Below are 20,081 nucleotides of genomic sequence, written 5' to 3'. Positions count from 1 at the left end.
AGGGAGGAATGGAAGAATGACGAAGAAGTGTGGGCACTTATTCGAAAGTTACAACGAGATTCCAGTACGTCTGATACATTTAGCTGGCAAAATGATTCGTTATGGTACAAAGATCGCTTATACCTCTGTAAGAATTCCCAGCTAAAACAAAAGATTCTTATGGAATTTCACACTTCTCTCTTAGGAGGGCACTCAGGATTTTTAAAAACTTACCACAGGGTTAAGAAGGAATTTTTTTGGGATGGTCTTAAATCAAATATTCAAAAGTTTGTGGAAAAATGTTTGGTTTGCCAACAAAATAAAGTTGAAACAATTAAGACACCAGGTCTATTACAACCTTTATCCATTCCAAGCCAACGTTTGGAGGAGGTTTCAATGGATTTTATCACAGGTTTACCCAAGTCTGAGGGAAAGAGTGTCATAATGGTGGTAGTTGACAGACTTACCAAGTATGCACACTTTTGTGCATTATCACATACATTTAAAGCCAGTACAGTTTCTACTGCATTTATGGAAACAATTCAAAAGCTACATGGAAACCCAAAGATCATTGTAAGTGACAGAGATCCCATTTTCACGGGAAATTTTTGGACATAATTATTTTCTTGTCTTGGTACTCAGTTAGCTCATAGCTCATCTTATCATCCTCAATTTGATAGGCAAACTGAGATAGTAAACAAATGTTTGGAATGATATATTCGTTGCTTTGTATCTGATAAACAGACACAATGGGTCAAATGGTTGCCTCTGGGTGATTGGTGGTATAACACTTTCTTCCATACAGCAAAAAAAATGACCCCATTTATGGCACTTTATGGGTATCAACCACCATCCATCACATCATATTTAAGAGAAAATTTAAAGGTTCAGGCAGTGGAACATCACATCGAACATCAACAACAAGTCCTCCAACTCTTAAAGGATAACCTCGTGTTGGCACAGAATAGAATGAAATAACAGGCAGATCAACATCTTAGTGAAAGAAGTTTTGATGTAGGTGATTGGGTATTCCTACGACTACAACCATATAAGCAAATGTCCCTCAAGCAAGCTAAGAAGGATAATAAATTATCACCAAAGTATTATGGTCCGTACAAGGTGTTGCAAAAGATTGGTACTATGGCATACAAATTGGAGCTTCTTGTAGCTTCTCAATTGCACCCAGTTTTCCATGTTTCATGTTTAAAGAAGGTTATAGGCGACAAGCTCCCAGCTCAAACAATATTGCCAAAGCTTGACGAGGAAGGAAAAATTATATTGGAATTGGAAGCAGTCATAGAAAAAAGAACTCAACAGCTACGAAATCAATCAATTTCAGAGTATCTTATCAAGTGGAAGAACTTATCTGCTGAAGATTCCACATGGGAGGATGAGAATTTTATGCAGAAGTATCCAGAACTACTCAAGCATTGACGACAACACTTTTTTGAAGGAGAGGGCCATGTTGTGTCCCTATAATACTATTGTAGTTATACCCCTTATTAATATAGTTGTGCCCCTATTGCCCCCATATTTTTATTACTGTGCCCCATAGAATACCTCTATTGTTATTTTTGTGGCTTTATATTATTATTGTTAGGTCGGCTGGATTATATTGTGACTCCTTAGAATCCTATATATAGAAAGGAGGTTTTGTCATTTGAATCATCAAAGAATTGTTCATTTATGTAATGTAAAGGAGGTTTCCCCCTCGAAGAGGCTGAATTCTAAGGCGTTGATCCATCTTTTCTATCTTTTCTTGAGCTGGTTTCATAACACACATGCATATGCCATGCATGCCAAAACTAGTGAGGAAAACATACATGCAACTCAGTACCTGCAAGAAAAATCCATTGTAGTTGTTGATCCCAATGTCCTCTTGTGCTTTCCTCCTATTCCTTTTCCTTCTTGCTCCAAGCATACAAGTATGTCACACTCTCCAAGAGTGCTCCAAGAAAAATCTAAGTGTCCAAGAGTATGAGAGAGAGAATAGAATGAGATCTCCAAAAATGAACTGACAAAAAGCTATACTGACCAAGCCCACCCATTGATCCTGAGAAGCCTTTTTATCAATGAGGCCTCTATTTTGTTCAATTTCCATTATTTTCCTTCATTTTCATCCTCACATGCAACCTATGACCTTTCACCTTCCTTTTCTCCTAATTTCCATTATCTTCATAAATAAATGTGCCAAAAATTCCATTTTCCTTTTGAAAGCCTTTTCCATTTCCTTTGCCAAATTCCTTTAGCCATAATAATTGAAATGAACACAAACTATGATGTTTTTCCAAACATTCATCTTGTAATACGTGTCCCATGAACTTGGTCTTATATTTGTTTTTACATGGATTTTAACCAGGGTTGTTATATTCTTTTTGTTCTTCAGGTTAATCTTTGGATGCGAGTTCCATCACTTCTCCTTTGTATGAGCATAAATGTTGTAGTGGTTGTTAGGGTGTTTTCATTGGTGTGTAGTGGCTTCTGTCTTTTTATATTTTCTACATTTTCTCATTTTCTTCCCCTCCTTAGAAGCATCTAGGTACTCCTTTTTCTGTGATCCACTTGGTTGTCCTTTCTTTAGGCCTCTATTCTCAAGGTATTATGCCTATACACAAGCCTTATCCACCATTCTTGGCTTGGACAACATCACTTTCTTTTTCAAATTCTTGTGTAGACTGGCTAGATACTTGAAGTGCACATCTGGGTTCTTTAAGGAAATACCCAACATTATGGCCATCATTCTGAATGTTGTGGTGTATTCATGTACACACTCCCCGTGCTTCTGCCTAAAGTAGTGCCACCAGATCCACTAGTCCTTTACATATTCAATTGGGTAAAACTTTGAATGTATGAGGGTTTTAAAGTCCTTCCACTTAGCCATTGGAGGATCTCCTTCCAACCTTAAGGTCTCAGCGTGGCTTTCCCACTAGGTTAGGGCACAACCCTCTAGTGTTATCGATGTGCATGAAATATTATGTTCTTCCTCTATATGGTGAACACTTAAATAAACTTATAATTGATACAACCAGATATTTAGCTTCAAAGCATCATCTCTCATTGATACACATTGATATTGACCATTCCTTCCATTTTGAATAAGAACTATGAATGGTTCACGAAACTCTAACTACGTTGATCTTCTTCGGGTTCTTTCTTTTGCTCCTCTTCCCAATCCCATGATCTCCCCATTAATCAAACCTCTGCGTTAGAACCCCCATATTCTCCAAATGAACTAGGCTTATTGGTTAGGGCCACAGTGAGGAGATTCACATTATGATTTATATATGCAACTTGTGCTTCCAGCCATAAAAACCTCTGCTCTACAAGATCACAAGAGTTATTCACATATTCGTGGGACATGACTAGGGTTTCATAACATTTAGCTACACCAATCTAGATCTATTACACATATCCACAATATTCCCAAAGAATCAGGTTCTGATACCAATATGATCCATAAATTTCCATGGATATTCCATTGAACATTTCATCACAACATATTTGATAATATTATATTTAATAATAAAAATCTATACTATAAGGGTTTATTTCTCTTTAGATTTTTGGATTTGTACATGATTATTTTTTATGTATGCATGGAAATTGAAATTATGGAAAAAATAGATAACAATTAAATAAAACTCACAACCCATGATTTGACACAAGATATAGATTGGGAAACCCTTTTGGGAGAAAACCCAGCTGGAAGGTGAGGTTGCTCCGCTCTCTCTCTGAATAGAAAATGCATACGAGTACAAAGAAGTAAGGTCAGTGGCCTATGGGCTACTACAATGCACAAATACTCTTTGTGTTCTCTCTTCTGATCCCTATCAACTACTTTTCTCATCTATGGAACAAATGCACTTGAAAACAATGAAACTTGTTTTCTTCTTAGTGGAAAAGTTATAAAACAAATTGATAACGTATTGGTGACTAGGCTTGGCTCCCTCAACTCTTAATTAGAGTTAGAATATCGAATCTTATAGAATCTTTTTCATCATGATCATAAGGCTATCCACTTTTCCTTGAGTAATGGAGGTTGATATGACATCCTCTCAAATTATTGTGGTGAAAACAAGAAGCTCAACTTCCAAGTGGCATAACATTCGCATACAAACTCTAATTGAGGAAATTCTTGTTTCATTGGAAAGGAATATATGTCTAAAATAGGAAAAAATGGTTGTTGTACTAATGCAAAAAAATTTTACCCCTAAAAACTATTGTCTTATCCCTCAAAATTCTTCCAAAAGGTTTTAGACCCCAATTTGCCAAAATAGGTATTTCCTGTAAAAATGGTTCCATGAGCTAAAACCTCTACTTTTTCCACTCTAAAAGGATCAATATGTAAGGAAAAAATATAACGATACAAGCCAAATCACTTTAAACACTTGGATTCATCCCTTGGTAGCTGGTTTGAACAAGGATTGAAATTTACATGTTGTTTTCATTCGGTATTAGGGAGGGATTTGATTAAGGATTATGGATTTGATTGAATTTCACAATACCAAATGAGCTCTTGAAGAGAATTTAAAATCCATTGAATTTGTAAGGGAGGAAATGGTGGATCTTAGCTTACATGCTAATTCAGAGGCCACCTATAAGTAGAAAATTGATGTTATCATGTCCATACTTTTCCAACAAACTTGGCGAATTTCACCGTTTAAAGAAAAAGTCAAGAAAATGATGTTGGAGGTGGACCAAACTTGTATTAGTGTGGCTCTAGGTCATTCTTAGATGAAAAACCACATGAATTTGATTATTCAAAGAAAAATTCAAGAAAATGAGGTTTCCACTACTCTAGGCCTGTAAATCAAATGGTGTGGCTCTAGGTCATGCTTAGATGACATCAATAGGCTTTGTAAATCATGTAGTAATATGCTCTCTAGTATCAACAAATTGTGATAGTAATACTTCTCAAGATATGTATGGGGTAGTTTAATATATGTTATGTTCATAATAATTTTGTAAGTTTTCTTTACAACACACTCAATATGTAGTATCCTTGGTATTGAAATGAATTTTATAATAAAAAATGAGAAACATTAAGAATTTAGTAGAAATTATTCTCACAAACATGATATGGATCACAGAAGTCTAAATTCTATAATAATTTCCCTGCACGGAGAAGCCACTGCGAAAAATGTTCATCGTTTCGAAATGGGCACACATGCAGGTTGCAAAGCTGAAGTCTGATCTGGCATTTCTAAAGCGATGTAGGGTTTTCTCTGTTATTCCAGACTTCTAGCAATTATTCGGTAAAATATAGCTGTTGGAATGGCCTACTGTCCCTATTTAACTTGTCGCTCAGATTGGATCTTCAACTTGTCCTGACAATGAACCACACTGGTTGGTTCGAAACGCGTCGACAAATAATTTTTTATGTGATTTTGCCGAAATTATTCTCACAAACATGCTATGGATCATAGAAGTCTAAATTCTATAAAAGTTTCCCTGCGCAGAGAAGCCACTGTGAAAAAAGTTCATCGTTTCGAACGGGCATGCATGCAGGTCACAAAGTTGAAGTCTGATTTGGCATTTCTAAAGCAATGCAGGGATTCCTCAGTTATTCCGGACTTCTGGCCATTATTTGGTAAAATATAGCTGTTGGAATGGCCTGCTGTCCCTATTTAACTTGTCGCTCAGATTGGATATTCAACTTGTCCTGACGATGAACCACACTAGTTGGTTCGAAACGTGTTGACGAATAATTTTTTATGTGATTTTTGCGAAATTATTCTCACAAACATTCTATGGATCACAGAAGTCTAAATTCTATAATAATTTCCTTGCACGGAGAGGCCACTGCGAAAAAAGTTCATCGTTTCGAACGGGCACGCATGTAGGTCACAAAGCTGAAGTCTGATCTAGCGTTTCTAAAGCGATGCAAGGATTCCTCAGTTATTCCAGACTTCTGGCCGTTATTCGGTAAAATATAGCTGTTGGAATGGCCTAATGTCCCTATTTAACTTATCGCTCAGATTGGATCTTCAACTTGTCCTGACGATGAACCACACTGGTTGGTTCGAAACGCGTCGTCGAATAATTTTTTATGTGATTTTGCCGAAATTATTCTCACAAACATGCTATGGATCACAAAAGTCTAAATTCTATATTAAGAATTTAGCTTGGATTATTAGCAACCAAGTTAGGTTGATAATTTTTCTATAATTATAGTCATTGTACTAAGTGAAATTGCGTTATATAATTAATTAAATAGATTATCTATTTCAAACATCCATTGAATAATTAATTAAATTTGAGATAATTCAATCATTTAATATTTATTTATGATTATAAAATATTAAATTTGAATTAAGCCCCAAATGCTAGTTTAATTGGCTGAGTCCTTGTTGTTAAAGCACCTTTGCTATTGAGAGGTCTTGAGTTCAATTATCTCTTCACTCTCAGAGTTAGGCTCCGTGGTTGGGTTGGTAGGAAGTGATCCCTTCATGTTGATCTTCCTTGTACAAATATTCCATGAACATAGTAGTCATTGATCTTTGAAGTCCACGAACTACATAAAAAAAAATGAAAAAAAAAATTAATTAATTTTATTTAAATTTTATTATATTGAAATTATATATATATTGGTTTCATTCAAAAACCTCAATTGAACTAGGATTACTTAATGACCACCAATGAAATGTTGTCCTTATAATTATAAGAGACTTAATTACACCTAAACACTCAATTAAAAACCCAAGAAAATAGTTGAAAATAAAATATTAACAAGTGTAATAGGCAACGTTGCTACTTAGTACTTGCCTCTTATGCAAAAATTAGAAAACCCTTATGGGGTGAATGCGATCATATAACCTGGTTATATTAAATGCATGATTTAAGCACCACAACTTTGGTGGAGGGGCAATCAAATTGGTAATAATATATTGGTAAATGATAACGTAGTTTTATGAAAAAAGGGTTGACAAAAATTAAATAATTAAACTATCAAAAAATTATTATGATTAATAAAATATATTAATGGAAAAATGTGAAAAAGCATTGTTATTAGAAATAGTACAAAGGAAGCAAGCAATGCTTATAGGTTAATAAATATTTATTGCTAAACATAAGTATTATAATGAATGGAAAGAAAATACTTATTGTGGAAAATCCATATATATATGTGTGTGTGTGTGGATAATTAATTTATGAGGAAACTTGGTGATTAGATTGTTATTCGAAAAAACATTGTTATTAGAAAGAATACAATAATTAATAGAAAACAAGCCATGAATGATTATAGGTTAAAAATATTTATTGTTAAAAATAAGTAAGAAAATGAATGGATAGAAAATATTAATTATGGAAAAGTCAAAATATATATATATATATAGTTTGGATATTTAATTTATGGGGACACTTGGTGATTATAGTTAAAAAAAAAAAATTGAACAATTTTTAATTGCGACAAATTGATTTTAAACCACATAATTTTAGTCATTCACCAATAAAAAAGTAAAATTTTAAATTTTAAAAATTCAAAAAATTAATTTTCAATTTCTAAAAAAAATAAATTTAATAATTAATTTTATGAAAAATTTAATAATTTTTGAAAATAGTTTTAAAAATTTGCAAATTAATTAAGAGTCAAATCATTTTTACCCAAACTAATTACAATATACTCTACGTTTAGTAGGTATAAAAAATAAAATATTAAATGATGAAACAATATAAACTAAGTGTCTAAGTACTATATGAATGGCTAGACCCTACAAATTAGTTAAGTCGAGTGGTGCAACCTTTCATCAGTTTTCTTAATCTAATTTTCTTATTATTTGGAGGTTTATAAACGATGAAACACTTCTATAAATCATGTCTCTTAGATCACTTGATGTTGGCATCATTTCATGTTGTTCATTGTGTATTATGCATCTACGGTGCTCCTACCTTATGCTAGTTCTCACTACATATATATGGGTTGTAGAGGTTATTCGCGGAGGTTTCATTGGGGAACAATATCATACCACGTGCGTTCATATTGGGGGATATATATTGAGGAACAAAAGACGTAATAGATTGGGGGATATATAGTGGGTAAGAGGTTTTTATATTGGCAGGTATAAAATTGGAGCTCAAAGTTAATGAAAAATATAAAGGGGTATAAAAATGTGCATGAAAAAATGGATACCTACAATATCTAGTGAAAGTAGGGGTTTGTAAAATTAGGAAGGTGTATTTGGTACGTATTGATATGGGGTTAAATAATATGATTTTTAGAGGTATTTTCCAATGTGTAGTCAAATTAAGGGTATTGTTTAATATGTTGCGAACAAACATGATATGTCGCAAGTTCATTGAGAAAATAGCCCATGAGGTTATTGAAGTTGCATTTAGGATTTGGGGTCAATTTACTTCATTATTAGAAGGGATTTGACATGATCGATAAACATCACAGTGTTAAGAAGCCCCGCCATACTGTTCCCATTGGAAAAAGTAAGAGTCATATGAACACAAAGGGTATGGCAAAAAATTATGTTACATGTGAAATAAGATCACTTTAAGAGAAAGGAGGCTTTTGATATTAACTAAAGGAATTAAGAAATAAACAAGACAATAAAAATTACATAGATTATATATAATGCATTAAAACTAAAACCCTACAACCCTACAATAGAATGTAAATGAAACTATCAAAAACAAAGGTTGGTGAAAAAATACATTTAAAATTATAAAATAAGAGAGACAGGGTGTTATTAGTCCTTGCTTTGTGGGGGACTATAGCATTCTCCTCGCTATCAAATTGTACTAACTTCACATTATTTTTCCTAGATTTTGTAATTTTAACCAAAGTTTCTAAAAAATGATGAATATTCCTATTTTAATGTAAATTCAAAGACATTTTTCTAATTTCCTGGAAATATTATTTATAATTTTTTATTAGTAAGTAAAGTGAGCTTTGTGATGAGCCCCAAATTTGGTAACATTTTGGGCTCATTTGGCCTAACTACCCTTGCTAAATCCTTCATTTTTCATAACTTATTCATCATTTTTTAGTATGTTTATGTCATTTGTACGAATAACGGCAGTCACTATTCCTAGGTGGCTAACACGCGCTCATTTCAGGTTTTTTGACACATGTTGGAGCAAAATCGAGCAGATAAGGGCTAGGAGACAGCCAAGATGGGGTTGAGGATTCGTAGGAGGGTTGTCCACGGCATTAAATAGCCTTCCTCGGGATCTTCACCCCCAACTCCGAGCTCCAAAAGCCACCACAACCGGATCTAGAAGGCAGCCAAATGGATTTTGAGGAAGCAACTGTTCACTCCCAGTTTGGTCAGCCAAGTCCCATAGATTTAGGAGGCCATCATGGGGCCTCGTGATGTATAAATGATAAGGCTTCAGCCTTCGAAAAGGACTTTTGGAAAACTGTTGCACATTCTGCACTACGAGCTGCTAGCTCTGTTTTTGCTCTTTTGTAGCCATCATTGGCAGACCTTTTGACTTATGATTATTATTTTTTAATGAGAAGCAGTCAGATTTGATCTCAGCTCTGAGTTTCTAAAGGAGCCATAGCTCTCGGGGTTGGGCCCAACCTGAGAGCCTAGGGCCTCCTTCTTTTGTATTGATATCTTTTCTTTCAGCAATATGGTTTTCTTTACATGCATTTGAAACGCAGTTTGTTGAGTTAGATTTCGTGGTGTGGTTAAGTAGGTCATTGTTAGTAGATAGAGTTGCTTCAGACATTTAGAATAGAGTGAAGAGATTAGAATTGATAAAAGTTCTAGAAAAGGGTTGCCTGCACTCTCATTTTCACCTCTTTCTAGGGGCTAGACTTGCAGATAGTGCTACCCACCAAAAACATTGGTTTGCATACTCATGCAATCTTTGGTGCAATATTTTCATTTGTAGAAGTTATCCATGCACTCAGACCTCTTGGAATGTTTCTTTGCTTCAGTACCATACATGGTTCTCTTTAGAAATAACGTTGTTGTTCATTGGTTTCATTAAACAGTTAGGATAGATTAGTAATATTTTGATTATGTGCAGGACGTGGATGATCTGGTTCAGTTTACACCGTGCAGTGCATCTCCATCACCCTCTCGTCCATCTAGACTTTGTCCAGGCCAACTGCTCATCTCCAAATTAGACCCCTCGTCTCACAACTACTCTACTGCCCACATCATCCTACCTTTTTGGCCTTCCATTTCCTCTGCCCTCCTTAAGACAAACTAGCTTTACACACCCTCTCATCACCTCATCTCTCTGTCACTAAGTCATTACAAACCCCTCTCCTACCTCCCTATCCATCCATGCAGCCTCTTCCACTCACCCATCATCCAAAATCCGATCGTAGAACATCCTGTAGGAATTGCTAAACATCTTGTAGAAATTCTGAAACATCCTGTAGAACCCCTGCAGACTTCCTGTAGAAGCTCATAAATGCGGTTCCTTGGCAGCCAAACTTTGTGAAACTCTCTGGAAGGATGTTAGGGACTCCTTAGACCCTCTCTGAACCTTCCCGACCTCTTCCAAGCATTTCTCCTCCGTGACCCGCCTCTGCACAGTAAAAAGCCAGTTACAAGCACATGCATGATAATTCTAAATAACTTATTCAAAAATAAAAAAAGATGTTTTCTTCAGGTAGAAGTAGTCTAGACACATGCATCTCACCTTCATATAAGTAATAGCATCTCTTTCAATAGTTTGCATTCCCATCTTTGCATCAGTAGGACTAGCTGGTAGAATTAGGGTTTGCTAGGGTTTGCGTTTCTCATTGGCTTTCAGTTCCTTTCTGCAAGTAGATTAGCTTCCTTTGAGTTAGCTTTCATCCATCAGTTAAAAAGATTCTTCTAAGAGCTCATAGAAGTTGGCTTGAGCCCCTAGCGGACTTGTGCCAGCTGACCAAGTTACAACTGCGGCAAGAGCTAGTACTTGTGCATACAACACCGTCGCTTCCAAGTTTGTTACGAACAACTGGGTTGATAAAATTAAAGAAGGAAGCTCCAAGAGTTGTAGCATTATTGCTACAATACTGGAGCCCACCATCTTTTTGGCGCCGTTGCCGGGGAAGCGTCAGAGTATTGGTGATGGTTGCTTTTCTTCTATTTTCCTACTCTCGCCTTCTGCTAAGTAGTTTATTTCATTTTCATTCTGCAAAAGTAGCATAGACATTTCCTGCTTTCATAGATTAACATTTCAATTCCGCAATTTCATTTCTGTAAGTGTAGATTAGCATTTCAATTTCGCAAGCGTAGCCTAGCATTTCATTCCTGCAATTTCATTTGAGCAAAATAGATTAGTTCTTTTATGCTTTCATTTCAATTCCGCATTTCCATTTCAGCAAGATAGTTAGTTGTAGTTCAATCTGTTTTAGTTTTGCAGGTACCAGAAAAAGAACAAAAGCAATCAAAAGTCTTTGCATTTCATGCCTCGTAGAAACCGAGATAAAATAGGCAAATTCTTAACCAACACCCCCACCACGTCACTGAGTCACCCTTCTCTCTTCTTTGGTGACAGTGATCCAGAAGAACCTATAGGTGAGCCTCCTGAGATATACGAAGATCCTATAATAGAAGAAGAGTAAGAGAACACTCCATCTGAAGCTATGGCTGACAATAGGGGAGAAGATGAGAGAATTGAAGGTGCCTTCCCCATCCGAGAGACCAATGGAGACATGAAAATGAAGAACATAAGCCCCTCCGCTTTACCTCACTTCCATGGACTGACTATTGAAGACCCGGATACCTTCCTGTTTGAGTTTGTCGTCCTTTGTCGAACCTATGACTATACCAAAGATGAGAAAAAACTGAAACTCTTCCCCTCTACCCTTAAGGATGCAGCATTATGCTGGTTCATGGGCTTACCTGGGAACAATATCACCACTTGGGCCCAGATGCAGCAAGCTTTCAATACCAAATACCGGGACTACTGTAGGTCCAAGGAAGCCAAGGGAGAAATCTTTCGGATGACCATGGGGAATGATGAGTCCTTAGAAGATTACGAGGAAAGGTTCCAACTTAGCTATAAACGGGCCAGGTGCACACTTGACCCTGAATCCCTCAAGTTGGTCCTGCTCCGAGGAGTCCCTGAAGACCTCTTAGATACCCTTCACATGCTAGCTGGAGGAGATATTTACCAACTACCTTATGAGGATATAAAGACTGTGTTTAGAAACCACTCTAGGGCAGCCCGGAAAAGAGGTAGAGAAAACCTCCTCTCAGCTAGTATTCCTTTCTCCAAACATGAGTTTGTAAATCAATTAGAAGACCTCAAGAGTGAGGTGAGACAGACCATTGCCATGCAACTTGATACATTCCGAATCCAGCAGAAGAAAGAGGAAGCTGAGAGGGCTTTGGCTATCTTCTGCCCTAGGTGTACAAGGAAGCACCTAAGAACGAGTGCCCATTACATTCAGTTGAGGTATGTTTTGTTTGTGAGGAGGACCACCCCACAAACCAATGTCCAACCTTACCTGGGCTTAAAGCCATGTATCAAGGGACAGAAGTGCCCACTGAACCTCTCTATTTCCTCAACCAAAGGAGGCCACATGGACCTAGACCTTACCAACAGGGGATGCAAGGGACACCCCAAGCTTATTATAGCCCCAAGCAATCCGCTCCTACGCCTTCCTGGGGTCCCCCTGCTCATCCTTCCTGGTCTATGCCTCCTCCATGGTCTTACCCGCCTCAGTACCATACTCAACCCACTACTCATTCGTTTCACTCACATGCCCAGCCACAGCCTCAGTGGAATGCACCTCAACAGGGGTGGAGGCCCCAGTACAATACTCCTCCCGCCATTTTGCCTCCGCCACCAGCTCAACCACAACCATTACCTCCCGCTCCTCCAAGGCAACCCCAAATGGCTGCTCAACCGAACCCGAACCCCAACAACCGACAGGCGCAGCAGGTATATACTGGGGAAACATCATGCCTTACCTATGCTGTGGAGATACAGGAGATGAACCTGCGATCTGGAAAGACTCTTCTGGATCGCCAACCTCCTCCCCAGAGGACGAGGAAGATAAACAGGAAAGTGAACCAAAAGCCATTCCCCCCTTTTCTGAGAGACTAACGGTCACCACACAACCCAACCCAGAGGAGGATGAGCTTCTGGGAGAACTCAAACAGTTGTGTGTGAGAATACCACTTCTCCAAGCCATCAAAGATGTACCGATATACAACAAACTGGTTAAAGAAAAGTGTTTCAGACACCCAGGCAAGCGAAAAAGAGACGCTTCAACCATCAATGTCATAGGACAACTGTCTGATCTTATGTTGGGGCAAGTCATCTGCCCAAAGTATTTGGATCCTGGGAGTCCTGTAGTTGATGTCCACATCAGTGGCACCATCATACCACACACATTGATTGATTTGGGGGCTGCCATTAATGTGATGACCAGAGATACCATGCTCAAACTCAACCTTCAGGGTTCCTTGAGAAAGACCTGGATAGTCCTGCAACTAGCAGATCGCTCCATCGTGACTCCCGAAGGGATTGTAGAGGATGTCTTGGTCTCTGTTGACTCTTGGGAGTACCCTGCAGACTTCTTGGTTCTGTAACCAAAGGCAAAGCTTACTGGATACCCCCTTATTTTGGGAAGGCCTTGGTTAGCCACTGCAGATGCTTACATAAGCTGCCGTGCAGGAAACATGACCATCAAAAATGGTCCTATGTCCAAGCAACTAGTCCTGTACCCTCCTGCCCAACCCTCATTAGAGCATGACTTACCACTTTGGTTGGAGGAAGGAGAAGAGGATGAGGTGTACTTAGCAACCTTGTGCACCCTAGACACCACTAGGGGAGGCCCCCCAACCGAGGATGATTTGATTGAGACCTTGATTTAGAATCCACCTCCCAGTGCATTATCCTTAGAGGAATTGGTGGAGGATGCCCAAGCCAGCACCTTAGTGGACCTTTGTGTGACCAACCCGGTCGCTCCCAGAGTCAAAAATTTGGAGTTCAGCCCTGAGAGAACGTTAAAGATCAGCTCCTCCCTATCTCCTTCCCAGGAAAAGGAGCTGAGTAGTTTGTTGGCTAGTCATCTAGATGCTTTTGCTTGGAGCTATAAGGAGATGAAAGGAGTCCATCTTTTGGTTTGTACCCATCACATCTACATCAAAGAAGATTTTAAACCATTTAGGCAACCCCAAAGGAGAATGAATCCAGCCCTTAAGGACATCGTCAAGGAGGAATTGCAAAAACTGTTGGATGCAGGATTCATTTACCCCATCTCGGATAGCGAATGGGTATCCCCTCTGGTGTTGGTTCCCAAGAAAAACGGGAAGTGGAGAATCTGTGTGGACTACCGAGAACTGAACAAAGCTACCAAGAAAGACCATTTTCCTCTACCCTTCATAGATCAAGTGTTGGATGGACTGGAAGGAAAGAAGTTTTTCTCTTTCCTAGATGGGTTTAGCGGGTATAACCAGATCCAAATCAGCCCGGAAGACCAAGATAAGACTACCTTCACTTGTCCTTGGGGTACCTTTGCTTACCGAGTTCTTCCCTTTAGACTATGCAATGCTCCTGCCACCTTCCAGAGAGCTGTCTTGAGCATCTTTTCTGAGCTGGTCCATGATTCGGTGGAAATCTATATGGATGACTTCACTCCTTATGGGTCCAACTTCTAGGAAGCATTGTCCAATCTGGGAAAAGTCCTAACCAAGTGCATTGAGATGAACCTGTCCCTTAGTCTTGAAAAGTGTGAATTCTTGATGACTGAAGGGACCGTGCTAGGACATACCATTTCTCGCCAAGGGTTACAGGTGGATCCTCACAAAATTGCTCTCATCAAGAAGGTTCCACCTCCTCAGAAGGTAAGAGATGTTCGAAGTTTCTTAGGTTTAGCAGGGTATTATAGGAGATTCATTAAAGACTTTAGTAAGCTAGCCTCACCATTGTTTAGCCTCTTGGCAAAAGATGTTGAGTTCAAATGGACTGACGATTGTCAGAAGGCTCTGAATGAATTAAAGGATAAGTTGGTGTCTGCCCCAATCTTGAGAGGTCCAAATTGGGCCCTACCTTTCCACATCCACACTGATGCTTCGAACAAAGCCATAGGGGCAGCCTTAGGACAAGTTGAACAAAAACTTCCATACGCCATATACTTTGTCAGCAAAAACTTATCCAAGGCAGAACTGAATTATACTGTAACTGAGAAAGAATTCTTGTTCGTGGTCCATGGACTGAACAAGTTCCGACATTATATCACTGGCTATCAAACATTTGTACATACTGATCATGCTGCAATTAGATATTTAATGAATAAACCAGATGTGAATGCTCGTATTATTAGATGGTTACTTTTGTTGCAGCAGTTTGATTTGACTATCGTTGACAAACCAGGTAAAGAAAATGTTGTTGCTGACTTTTTGTCTTGATTGGATTTACTTGCAGGTGAGGATGGAACAGTGGATGACCAGATGCCAGATGAACATCTGTTTGCTATCTCAGTACTCTCTCCATGGTTTGCTGATATAGCAAACTACCTTGTCTCAGCACAGTTCCCTCTGCACCTATCCTCAAGGGAGAAGAGCAGGATCGTAAGGAAGAGTACCTCATTCACTTGGATCGGGGGCAACCTGTTCAAGCTTGGCCCCGATCAGATCTTAAGGTGTTGTGTAAGGGAGGAGGAAGTCTTTGATATCCTCCTAACCTATCATGACGGGCCGTGTGGAGGACATTTTGCAGCCAAAAGGACTACCTTCAAAATCCTACAGGCAGGTTACTATTGGCCCACGCTTCATCAAGATGTCAGAAGGTATATCAACCAATGTGACTGATGCCAAAGGATGGGGAAACTGACTCCAAGGGACGAAATGCCTCTCCAACCTCAAGTGACTCTTGAGCCATTTGAGAAGTGGGGTATGGATTTTGTGGGTCCAATCAATCCTCCTTCGAGGCAAAGGTCTTACATCATTGTGTGCACAGACTACCTGACAAAGTGGGCAGAAACCAAGGCAATCAATGCAGCGACAAAAGAAAAGGTGGCCAAGTTCTTAAGAGAAAACATCTTCTACAAATTTGGCTACCCAAGAGAGCTAGTCACCGATCAAGGAAGCCAGTTCACCTCCAACTTAATTGAAGACCTACTCGCTCATCACAAAATCAAGCATAGGACTTCCACCCCCTATCATCCTCAAGTAAATGGGCAGGTGGAAGTCACCAATAGAGCATTGGAAGGGATCTTGACTAAGGTGGTGAGCAGCAGTAGAAAAGATTGGGCAGATCGTCTGGTTGAGGCCACGTGGGCTTACAACACCACTTGGAAGACCACAATCGGCTTCACACCTTATGAGCTGGTCTATGGGAAGAGAGATTTGCTGTCAATTGAGTTCGAGTACAACACCTTGAGGATGGCAGCTCAGCTGGACCTGGATCTCAGCCATGCCCAACAAGAAAGGTTATTGCGGCTGAATGGATTGGACGAGCACCGAATGCAGGCCCTTCTTCACTTAGAAGTGGTCCAACTTCAGAGGAAGGTGTGGCATGACCAACACCTCAATGACAAGCAATTTCAGCCGGGAGATTGGGCGCTGTTGTATGATTCCAGGCATAAGGATTTCAAGGGGAAGCTGAGAACCAGATGGCTGGGACCATATGCAGTGGAAAAATGTAATGACAATGGATCTGTTCTTATTCGGACCATTGATGAGGAGGCCATCCCCATGCTCGTCAATGGGCATCGACTAAAGATCTACAGAAAACCTCTTTCAAGGCAAGAATTCATCAAAACTGTGGAAAAATCAGTGCTGGTCATAGAGAAGGGTTCTGCCTCTGTTTTGGGCATACCCTGAACATCTCAAAAAAAAATAAAAATAAATAAATAAAGATCCTTGGGTGAAAACCTTTCTGAGGCCCCCAAGGCAGATGGTAGGGGTGAAAACCTCATTGAGGCGTCCTTGTTGTCTTCTGAAAATGTTTGAAAAATACCCTTGGGTGAAAACCTCTCTGAGGCACTCAAGGCAGATGGTAAGGGTGAAAACCTCATGGAGGCACCCCTGCTGTCTTTCAAAAAAAAAGGAAAAAAAAAAAAACAAAAAAACAAACAAAGAAACAGGGAAAACAGGTTTAAGATTTGATAATTCATGCAGGTTGTAGGTATTCCATGCAGGAAAAGAGGTCCCTCAACTCAAGGACAAGGGTCCCTACTATGCTACCAGGTGACCTCACCAGCACTCCCTCTAGAAACACTCATCTCTTCCAAGGTTTGGGCATGATTTGATCACAGTTTAGCCTTCTACAGGAAGCTACAGGAATTTCTACAGGAATTTTTGTATTTCTACAGGAAACTTCCTATAGAATCTTTAGACGGCCCAGGACCGACTGTGTGGGAAGATCTGAAGCCCGAGGTCCAACACAGAGGCATGCAAGCCAATGTTTTTTCCATCACCCACTGCTATCACCTCCTTCTACCACCCATGTTGCCATGCAATGGAAATACCTGCACAGTCAAATCAGAACGTTGAATTCTCAAAGGAAGCAATTCTCAAATGGAATAAAGGATGCAGAGGCCCCATGCGCTACTTATTAAAGCCATCCGAGGACCCTGCGACCGTGACCGTGATGCCACCGTCTCCACCGTTACGGCGTGCACCCGAGGAGGAGAAACGGCTAGAGGATATCCTACAGGAATCCCGTAGTAGTTTATCCGGCTAGAGCGTACACCATGAAGGCACCTGCAACACATAGAGCGGGCACATGCACCATCCGCAGCCAGGTAATAAGTTTCGTAACCAGCAGCAGTCTGCAAGGAGGAACCCCCGTGCCTGTGCATGAAGTAGCAGCAAGCGGATCTGTCACCCTCGTCCTGAAGCCTGAAAATAATGTCGCGGCCGCCTAGGTAAGTGCCTCACCCTTTTTTCGTCAAATTACATGAACAATGCTCTAAAATGTATGCGAGTATGAAAATGAATGGGTTGGGCCAGTCGGGTAGCCATTCAACTGGCCACCACGACTAGTCTGATGGTCTCGTTAGATTCGGAAAGTGTTGGTCGTGTTAAGCAAGACAGGAAATGGACACGTGGGAAGCGTCCAGTCGGGAAGAAGCGGCGATCTAACAGAAATGGCGGCGGTAGATATGCAGGGAATGATGCGGCAGTCAGGCAAACTTGTAGTGAAATGAATAGGTGACGTCATCCAATGATCCGGCAGGGACAGCTCACCCTCGCGCCACGAGTTCCGCAGGGATTCAAATCCACCGGCTAGATCGTCACTCCAATCATTTATCATCAACCGCTTTGCAGTCGAGTAAGTGTCCGAAATTCCCTGAAGCCTGTTACTTCGAGTCCACGGCTTGTTCAAACGTTTGGTGGTTGCACAGAAGACCCAGAACCACTGACACGCTCTCCAGAACCCGTGCGTGACTTCTACAGGAAGCTGCGCTACAAGAAGCTCACTGCTACGGTGGAAATCAATCTATTCACGTCAAAGGTGGCGAATTGGAAGAGGTAAGCCTAAACCTGGTCCTCCCATGCAATTGGTTTGAAGGGTGGCGAAGTCGACGTCCTAAAAAGTAGAACTACAGTCTGCGCATAAATTTGGGAGCGTCGTCTTCCTTTTGCATGAGAATTGTCGTCGTAGTATATGCGGGGTTTTCTACAGGATTTGGTTCGAAATTAAGCCCCTATCAAGGCTCACCTGTAGATAGCCGAGAATTCACGAACTGTGTGCTTGACAGAGGCGTAATTTTGCGCTTTGTCTAAAGAAATCCCAAAGACCCATATTTTGATACGCGCCAGCCACCTCCGGCTAACACAGCAAGCTTTCACCATGCCGGGTGGGTTCATTAGGAAGGAACTGACAGACTCAAAGAAGCTACGGGAAAACCCTGAGGTGGTAGAACTATTTTCTCGTGCACGATGGATGTCGTTCTGCAACAAGCTTCAAGGTTACGATGATGAGGTGGCAGAGGAATTCTTGCGAGCTTTGAAGCCAAAATAAAAAATGTTGGCCATCGTCAATTTCAGGGGTTTGAATCTCAGACTCACCCCACAGTTCATCAGCAGAGTCACTGATCTCCCAATGGGGGTACCGTGGGATAAGGAGGAGAGAAAACTAGGCCAGAAGGCTAAAAAGGAGTTCTTTCTGCCGGAGGAACAATTCTCAGAGGATAAGAACGGGGTTCGCAGAGCTAGCCTACAGCCGCTCTGGAGTGAGTTCATCCTCCAAATTATGAAATATATCACGTGCGAAGGACGATTCAGCATCGTATATGGGTACCATTTCCGGCTGCTCACAGAACTTAGGCACCAGATGGACCTAACTTCAAAAAACAAGCTAAGTATTCCCTACTTCCTCCTGCAGTCCATGACTGAATGTGCCACCAAATTACGAGAGGGCACACCAGACCAGGTAGCCCATCATGGGCTCATTAATCTCCTCGTGGAGGATGCACTCCACACATACACCGTCCCTCTCTTGTGGGAAGCCTTCCGAAATTTGACTAAGGATGGCGACATCAAAATGTTGATCGAGGAGCTCACCTCCTCCAGCAGCGAGGAGAAGGAACCAATACAAACAGAGAAGAAGGGGAAAGGCCAAGAAACCACAGCCAAAGCACCAAAGAAAGAACAAAAGGGAAAACAAGAGAAACACTAGGTTGTCGAAGAAGAGGATGACAAACCCACATTGACACCCAGGGAGAAAAGGTTACAGAGTAGGGTGGAAAGGACTGAACAAGTCCACGTCAGTGAAGGCACCTCGAAAGCAGCCTCAGTAAAGTCAAAAGACAAAGCACCCTAGCCAAAAAGGCTAAAACAGTGCCACCTGTTTCTACAGGAAAGTCAAAAACGGCTTCTACAGGAAGCCAGAAATCAGTCGCTACAGGGCTTTCTACAGGAAGTCCTGAGAAAGGAAAACCAAAGGAGAAGACAGCCGAAATCCTTGCAAGGGAGGCAGCAGCCGTGCTGGCCACCCTTAGTACCCCTCCCAAGCCGAGGGAAAAACGAAAGAGGGAGATCCCTCTGTATTTCAAAGCAAGGAGAAGTGTGAGGATCAAAACAGGCAGGCCCCAACCTCCATCCAGCAGCCCAATTACTATAGAAGACACCCCTACCTCGCCAAGGGAGAGGTCCCCCTCAAAAATATCAGTCACTTATGAGCGGGGGAGCCCGAAGACAACTGCTTGGAAGGAGAGAATGGACAGGTTGGCTTCA

The sequence above is a fragment of the Pinus tabuliformis genome, chromosome 9 (assembly GCF_031772625.1).
Source record: "Pinus tabuliformis cultivar Carrire ecotype Pingquan chromosome 9, CPIR1, whole genome shotgun sequence".
Lineage (NCBI taxonomy): Eukaryota > Viridiplantae > Streptophyta > Pinopsida > Pinales > Pinaceae > Pinus > Pinus tabuliformis.
This window is presented reverse-complemented; position numbering follows the sequence as displayed.